Here is a 9,442-nt window from a genome sequence, read left to right on the forward strand (position 1 = left end):
GCCCCACCCCAGGCCCAACCCCGCCCAAAGTCCTGCAGTCATTGCCTTCCTCTCCAAGCCAGGCTCCCAAGTAGCTGCCTGATTCTCCAGGAGAGCAGATGTAACCTCAACATCTTCCCAGAACCCAGGATGCCCCAGCCCCTCCTCCATCACCTGGCTCGGAGGTGCCACCATCTGACCACCCCCGACCCCTCTATCCTCATCTCCCCTGCCTGCCCCCAGCCCTCCCCCAGGACATTGTCCTGCCCACCCCACCTCCTGCCCCTGGCCACACTCAATTCCCAGCAGTCCTGATCCACAGATCAGATCCTCCCCAATCAAGCCAGGCCATGTCAGTTTCTCCCTCCGGGCTCCAAACTCCCTTGTTCGGGGAACAGGACATCCTCAGTCACTGCCTTAGGGCCGCAGGGCAACAGGCTATGACAGTACAGGATGCAGGTGAGTGCCACGATGGGGGACATGCAGGCAGCTGTGGGGTCCTGCAGAGGTGACACCCAGCAGAGAGAGCTCACTTCAAGAGTTACTTTGCCTCTTCCTATGGACTGCTTCGCTGAGCCCCTACTTTGCACGTCCGTGAGTGTCATGGCATCTCCCCCGCCCCCACCACCGCCTCCTCCCACCCCTGGCCCTCCAGCCACGCAGGACTCTGTTCCCCAAGTTCCTAAACGTGCATCTTCTCCTTCTCTCCCTCTTAGGTGCCTTTGCACGTGCTGTCCATGTCCTCTTCCTTTGTCCACTTGCTTAATGTCCACCCCATCCCCCAAAGCCTAAATTTAGGCGTCTTTTCTCTCCCCGTTTCTCCCACCCCCTCCATCCTTTGGCAAAGTTAGAGACCATCCTGATGTGCCCACAGCTTCCCTGCCTCCCACCATCACAGCCCTGTCTCTTCATCTGGAGTTGGTTTGCCTGCCTGTCTACCCCCGTGGCCCGTGAGCTTCTTGAGGGCAGGACTCTGTCTTGTTGGTCTCCATGTCCCCAGCGCCAGTGAGGTCCACCGAGGGCTCGGCACATAGTGGAGTTAAATTAATGTTGGTGTCAGGTCCTCAGGGGTGGGCAGGGTAACGGTGTCTTCACTTAATCTTGTCTCTGCTACAGTTCTTCACCTGGTCACCGGAAGCTTCCTGCTATCCCAGTGCCCACTACATGTCATGCTCTGTATGACACAGCGAACGTGCCAGACTGGAGTGCTGGCCTTAGCTCTTACTGCCCTGGAGCGGGGCTGCATGTCTGCCCTGTGCCATGGCTTCCCCGCACCTGGATTGTGGGCTTGGCCATGGGACTTGCTCTGACCAAAGGGATGTCAGTGGACAGGACATGAGCAAAAGTCTGAAACGCGCTTGACAGTTATCCTCTTGCACTCCTGCCTTTCGCCAAGGAAGACCAGATGGCCACTGGTCCAAATAGGACGAGAGACAGGGGGAGGGAATCTAGACCCGACCTGCAGCTTGGAACCAAGTCTAGTCGTCCCTCAGACCGGTAAGGGAGATGCACATGCTCAGTGCGCTATAACACTGAGTCTGGAGTTTGTTACATGGTGTTAGCATGTCAACTGCTGACTGAAACAGCTGATGTTGGCTGAACTCACATGTACTTTTTCACTTGATTCACTAAGCTTATTTGATTCACTATTATCATTAGCCCCCTTTTTCAATGAGGAAACTGAGGCACAGAGAGGGCACCACAAGGCTAAGGGAGGGGCAGAGGCAGCTAAGTTCCAGAACTTGAGTGCTTAACCACCCCATCATGCTCTGTCATCAAACCTTCTGCCCCAGAAACAGGGGTGAGGCCACCCACTGGCTGGGGCTGGGCTCTGCTTTCTCTCTTGTTACAGTTAACTTGTTCCTCACCCAGGGGAGCCGTGGTCTCCAGGAGAGAGGCCCACAGCAGCCCTCCTTCCCAGCTGAAGCTTTCACAGTTCACAGAGTAATTTCACAGCCTGTGTCTCATTTAATCCTCACAAGAGCCTGGGGAGACAGGTGTCTTACCTCCAACTTATACATGATGAGACGCTCATAGAATTGTACATCTTGCCCAAGGATAGAAAAGAATATGAGGTTAGATAAAAGCTAACATATATTGGGCTATGTGACAATGTATTCTGTAAGAATAAATTTAGTTGTAAGTAAAAGAAAGAAAAATCTAATTCATATCAGCTGAGGGAAGAAAAGCAGGGGTTTAATTTTCTTCCATCATAAGAAATCAAGAGGTAGTAACAGTAACCCTGGCATTGTTCCACAGCTTGACAAGGTCAGGGCTGGAGTTTCTAGTCTTCCCTTGACCTTGTCATCATCCTCATCACCTCATTACTGCAAAATGGCTGCTGATCCTCTAAGCATCACATCTGCATTCAAAGCAGGAAGAAGGGAGAATAGGGAAGGGTGCTCTCCCTCGAAGTCTCTGTCTTTTTATTGAGGAAGAGCCTCCATTGTCACCCTCCTTCCATACTTAACACGCTTCCTCTTACATCTCAGTAGTCAAAATAGGGTCAGCTGACCACACTTAGACCAATCACTGATCCAGTGGGATCAGATGTCCATGATTGGGTTCGACCAATCACAATTCATCTTCTGGTGCTGAGATCACAGCATTTCTGCCGGCTCCATAAGCAGATCAGAGTTCTGTCTATCGGGGAAAAGGGAGGATGGCCGCTGGGCAGGTGAGGCGATGGGCAAGGTGTGCTCCTCCAGACATGACGCCAAGCAGTTTACATACGACATCTCACTTGGTCCTCTTACAGCCTTATGAAGCTGGGACTGTTTTATGCAGATTTATCAAATGAAGAGACGAAGCTAGCAAGCTGCAGAGCTGGCCTGTGTTCTTAGCTATTCTACCAGACTGCCGGGCATGGAGGGACTCGAATGCCAGGAAGGCAGGAGACTGTCCAATGGGACCACATCAGGCCCCACTCACCACCAACCTCATCACCCACCTGCCCTCCCTTGGCTCCGAGTGTGCAGGGTTAGAGTACCTGGGTGCCCAGGTACTGACAGGTGACTGCACCCGTGTCTGGGGGGTGGTTCCCACAGTTCACTGCAGCCACTGTGCTTTGGCCAGAGGCATAGGCTGACCCTCCCCCCCCATCGCCCCCATCTTGTTCCTTCATCCGTCCAGCATCTGCTGGTGCCAGGCACCCAGCCAGACCTCGGGGGGAACAGATGGGTGGCTCCGGCACAGATCCTGCCCTCACGGAGAGACCTGGCCACCCTGTCTCTCCTACCTTAAAGAAATCTTGGGTAGAATGATTAAGAGATTGAGCGGAGAAAAAGCTCACTTCTGGCCACAGGGACAGTCTTTTTGGCCTCCGTTTTTTTAAAATGTTTTTAATTGTGGTAAAATACACGTAACATACAAGTTACCATCTTAACTATTTTTCAGTGTACAATTCAGTGCTTTTGAGTACATTCAGATTGTTGTGTAACCATCGCCACCATCCATCTCTGGAACATTTTCATCTTGTAAAACTGAAGCTCTATACCCATTAAACACTAACTCCCCATTCCCCCTTCCCCTGGCAACCACCATTCTACTTTCTGTCTCTATGAATCTGATTCCTCTAGGGACCTCACTGAAGCGGAATCAGACAGTTTTTGTCTTTTTGTGACTGGTTTATTTCACTTAGCGGAATGTCCTCAAGGTTCGTCCATGTTGTAGGATGTGTCACAATTTCCTTCCTTTTCAAGGCTGACTATGGGACTTCCCTGGCGGTTCAGTGGTTAGGACTCCACGCTTCCACTGCAGGGGACATGGGTCCGATCCCTGACTGGGGAGCTAAGATCCCACAAGCTGCATGGCCAAAAAAAAGTGGCTGCATAATAATCCACTGAGTGTATGCACCGCATTTTACTTATCCATTCATCCGCTAGCGGACACTTGGGTTGCTTCCACATTTTGACTATTGTAAAATAGTGCTGCTGTGAACATGGGGTACAAACATCTCTTTGAGAATGTGCTTCCAGTTCTTTTGTGTGTATATCCAGAAATGGAACTGGTGGGTCAGACAGTAATTCTGTTTTAATTTTTTGAGCAACAGCCATACGCTTTTCCTCAGCAGTGGCACTAGTTTACATTCCTGCGGGGGCAGTTTTACAGCAAATTTGAGGTTGACCTTGAAGATGGTCAGTGAGGTTTAGATGTGGGGAATGACACGGCACAGGAAGGATGAAGGGAGAAGGTGCAGCCCAAATTGTGGGCAGGAGGGCGGGCTGCGCACAGAGCAGCTGGGGAGGAAGAGGCCGGAACATTGATCAGGGCGGAGGCCTTTGCACGTTGTATGTGTTAGTGTGACTCTCATTTGGGATCAGGAGCCACAGAAGGCTTTGAGCAAAGCAGGGACCTGATCACTCTGCCCCCAGCAAGCTTCACAGGCCAGCTGAGGTGAGGTGGACTGTGGCAGAATGTTCTGGGGGTGGGGAACCCAGGAGGAGCTTTCTGACGGTTGGTGCAATAGAAAGTGACGATAGGAGACCAAGTCCCCAAAAAGAAGAAGCAAAAGCAGTGAACGTGGAGCCAGCACAGCGGGGTTAGGACTAGGGTGAGGCCGGTGAAGTACTCACCTTGGGCACAAAATTTTAAATAAAAATATTTATATTTAATTTAAATAAAGGATCTGACTCAGCCAAGATTAAGGTGAGGCGGTTGAAGCATCATGCAAGTGTAGGGCTGGATCCTGTCTTTAATTGAAATTTGATATTTGGTTCACCATGGATATTTTTTTGCATTCATTTTGATTAAATTTTTTTTTTCTGTTAACGAGCATATCTACCAAACAGAAACAGACTCACAGATATAGAGAACAGACTTGTGGTTGCCGCGGGGGAGGGAAGCATTGGGAGTTTGGGATTAGCAGATGCAAACGAGTGTATCTAGGATGGATAAACAACAAGGTCCTACTGTAGAGCCCAGGGAACTATACTCAATACCCTGTGATAACCATAATGGAAATGAACATGGAAAGTAGTACATATATATACATATAACTGAATATGAAAAGTAGTACACACATATATATACATATAACTGAATATGAAAAGTAGTACACACATATATATACATATAACTGAATATGAAAAGTAGTACACACATATATATACATATAACTGAATATGAAAAGTAGTACACACATATATACATATAACTGAATATGAAAAGTAGTACACACATATATATACATATAACTGAATATGAAAAGTAGTACACACATATATATACATATAACTGAATATGAAAAGCAGTACACACATATATATACATATAACTGAATATGAAAAGCAGTACACACATATATATACATATAACTGAATATGAAAAGTAGTGCACATATATATACATATAACTGAATATGAAAAGTAGTACACACATATATACATATAACTGAATATGAAAAGTAGTACACACATATATATACATATAACTGAATATGAAAAGTAGTACACATATATATACATATAACTGAATATGAAAAGTAGTACACACATATATATACATATAACTGAATATGAAAAGTAGTACACACATATATATACATATAACTGAATATGAAAAGTAGTACACACATATATATACATATAACTGAAAAGTAGTACACACATATATATACATATAACTGAGTATGAAAAGTAGTACACACATATATATACATATAACTGAATATGAAAAGTAGTACACATATATATACATATAACTGAATATGAAAAGTAGTACACATATATATACATATAACTGAATATGAAAAGTAGTACATATATATATACATATGACTGAATATGAAAAGTAGTACATATATATATACATATAACTGAATTACTTCGCTGTACAGCAGAAACTAACATGACATTGTAAATCAACTATACTTCAATAAAATTTGTTAAACTTGTGGTGAAATATTACTTACCTTGATCATTAAGTTTTGGGTGCCCCCTGAAACTTTGCACCTGAGGGGAGCGCCTCACTCACCCCACCCTGGTCCGTGGGACAGATTCATCCAATTATCCAGCAGTACTTGCTGTGAGCCTGTGATGTGCCTGCAACTGTGATAGGATCTGGGGATCCAAAAGTCAGTGAAATAATTGTAGTTCTCTGTCCTCAAGTTTAAGGCCAGATAGAGATAATAAACCAGAGGGGAGGGAGGCTTGGGCAGGTAGACTCCTCCTGGGCTAGGCTGGAAGAGATGAATGAGGTGTGGTGCAGAAGGAGACAGATATTTGACTTTATATCTGCTTCAATGTTTTGCCCACCCACTCTCTGAACCCATGGACCACCCCCCTCTATAGAAACTAAAAATACCAGCCACCCACATTCTCAGACTCCTTACAGCTGAGGCCTTCAAGGCTCACCCATCAGATGCACCAACCCGAGATTTAAAAACAAAACTCGTGCTCCCAAGAAGCAGAGCCCCTCCCTGCTGAGTGCCTAGGACAGCAGTACCCAGGGCTGGGTGTTGCGTGTGGCACGTGCAGGTCACAGGGGCTGTGGCATTCAGCAGGTGTTTGGAGCGCTGACCTCATGGGCCATCTGGGAGTATTGATCCTTTTTGCATACCACAAGGTCCACTCTCCAGTTCACTCATGATTCATGAGTCACCCAACATTCTTTGAATATCCTTTTGAGTACCTGTTCTTTGAACATCCTTTTCTGCTTAAGTTAACGTGAGTTGGTTTCTATTGCCCGCAATGAAGAACGTTGCCTTATATAGGAACTGGTGTCAGGAGGTTTTACAGGCTATATGGATGTTGGAGGATATTTAGAGAAGCTGAGGTTGGTTATCTGGACTGCTTGGGACTGGAGACACTAAAAATTCAGAGCAGACCTGGAATCCTACAGCGCGCAGAAGGAAATGGGAATTCCAACCTGCCACCAGGAATCACCTGGAACGAAGAGCCCTTTGAGAGCAGGGGTTTTGAGACTGAGACTCCATTGCCTTAGAAGAGAATGTGAGGAATGAGGAAATAGACTGTGGGAATGGGCTGCTGTTTCCTACAGTGCTGGACAGTTGAAGAAACAGAAGACGATCTCCTAAATCCTAAATTCTTGGCTCAAGACCCAGATCAAAACCCGAGGACTTCTATACTGAAAGTATCTCAATTCTTGCAGCCATAAGTGTGAGACAGCCAAAAATGACACTCAAATTTTGAGCCAGCAGCATGGCAAGTTACATCATTCCCTGATGCTGTGGCTTCACCAGCTCTGCTCCATGGACGTCAGACCGTTGACTGGGAAAGAGTGAGCTCAGCCTTTGCATGGAGCCATGCGGGAGGGTGTGGGGTGATGCTGACCCCCCGAACCCCCATACTCACTGAGCCCCCTTGTGGGCTGAAGCAGCCTCTCCTTGCTATCTGATGATGCTGGCCCTGCCCAGGGCCCCTTTAATGAGCTCCCTGTGTCCCACCATCCCTCAGGGTCTTCAGATCACAGTGGGGTCCCCAGATGGCCAGTGGGATGGGGCAGGATTGAATATCAAGCCCAAATCAAAATCTGGGCAAAGCTTTGCTATTACATATCATCAAAAATCTGGAGACAGGGCTTCCCTGGTGGCGCAGTGGTTGAGAGTTCGCCTGCCGATGCAGGGGACACGGGTTCGTGCCCCGGTCCGGGAAGATCCCACATGCCGCGGAGCGGCTGGGCCCGTGAGCCATAGCCGCTGAGCCTGCGCGTCCGGAGCCTGTGCTCCGCAGCGGGAGGGGCCGCAACGGTGAGAGGCCCGCGTACCGCAAAAAAAAAAAAAAAAAAAAAAAAAATCTGGAGACAATCTGTGAATGGACCGACTGAGCTGAACTTAATACGTACGTACCAAGCAGCAGTTTTGGATTCAGGGTGTCAGGCTGATCTGCTGGGGCGGCTCTCATTGTCTCCAGGGTTAACTTATTGGTTGGCAAGTACGCTGAAGCCTGACTCAGCGGTGGCCCACGCTCGCTGAGGCAGGGATAAGAGAAATGCCGAGGTGTAACGTAGAGACAGAGTTGTATGAATTAACCATGGGTGACCTGCTGCTCCTAAGCACGCTCCAGAATACCATCGTGCCTTCCTTCACCGAGAGAGCCGTGATGCCGAGGCAGCCCAACAGCCTTCAAAGGTCTCAGCGTCCAGGTGGGGGTCCTACCAGTGATCCGACTCCTTATTTCCGGGGGTGGGGGGGTGGGGGGGACAGAGCCCGTCGGAGGGCAGAGGTCACGGCAGCAGTGACTGGCAGGGGTGGGGCGGGTGCATTACCATCACAGCAGGAGCTGGTGGTCATCCCAGTGGTCTGATCATCGAGGAAGGGTGGGGCTAATGGATTCCAAAGTCCCCAGGGTAAAAATGGATCAGCAACCCACAAGGACCTAAGGCTTTTATAACCAGGTCTGACTTGACAGGAGACAATGTGTGGTCCCTCCCCCATCCCAAACCTGAGTCCCTTCGCAGACCCAGAGCTCCCTGAGTGAGGAAAGGACCTGACACTACATTCCAAGTCTGTCCCCATCAATCTCCCTGCAACATTCCCCCCAAGGGGACCATGGCCGTTTGTGGAAGAACTATGCCCTGGGGAGCAGTGCGGGGGCGGGGGGGGGGGGAGGTCTGAACCTCGCTGAGTCTTTGTTTCCTCATCTGTAACGGAGGACAATGATATCTGCCTGAAAGGATTGTGGGGTTAATTGAGTAGAATAATGGGGCAGTGCCTGGAATATAAATGCTCGCAGGCGCTGGCTGCAGCTGAACTTTTTATCCCTGTGTGATTTTGTGCTCTTTCTCTCTTTGTTCCCATCTCTACTCCTCTGTAGTGGAGCATGATCAGCCATTTGCTGATAGTCAATAACGCCCCTGCCATTGGCAGAGGTGAGGCACGTGCCAGGAGCAGTGCTCGGCTCTAGTGTCTCTAACCTATGCGGCTGCTCTATAAGGCGATGCAGTGGGGTTAGCGCTGCTGGGATGGGGCTGCGTTCTGTTCTAAATCTCTGTTCTCTTCACTGGCACCACACTCCTCGGAAGGTAATAAAATGAGGTGGCAAGTACAGAGCTTGGGACATGGTAAAAGTGAGAAATAGGAGAGGAAGGAGGGAGACGGGTGGATGGCAGAGTAGATGGATGGATGGGTGGGTGGATGGATGAATGGATGGACAGATGGATGGATGGGTAGATGGATGGGTGTGTGGATGGGAGAATGGATGGACAGATAGATGGGTGAATGGATGGATGAGTGAATGGATGGATGGGTGAAGGATAGGTAGATGGATAGATGGATGGAGAGATGTAGATATGGAAAGAGATGATGGCTGGATAGTTTAGAAGATGGATTCGACATGACCCCAGCTCTCAAGGATCTTCCAATCAAGGAAGATGCTGCACTAAGCACGGAGCTGGCTGAGAAGTTGAAACATCTCATCTGTAGTCAGTGCAATTTCCCAGCCACACCACAGCATGTGCGATGAAGCCAGGCAAGCTGAGACGTGGGGCAGACGCACTTGATTGC

The sequence above is a fragment of the Delphinapterus leucas genome, chromosome 11, assembly GCF_059928025.1.
Source record: "Delphinapterus leucas isolate spDelLeu-1000000601 "Yukka" chromosome 11, BTC_Dleu_Yukka2, whole genome shotgun sequence".
NCBI classification, from domain to species: domain Eukaryota; kingdom Metazoa; phylum Chordata; class Mammalia; order Artiodactyla; family Monodontidae; genus Delphinapterus; species Delphinapterus leucas.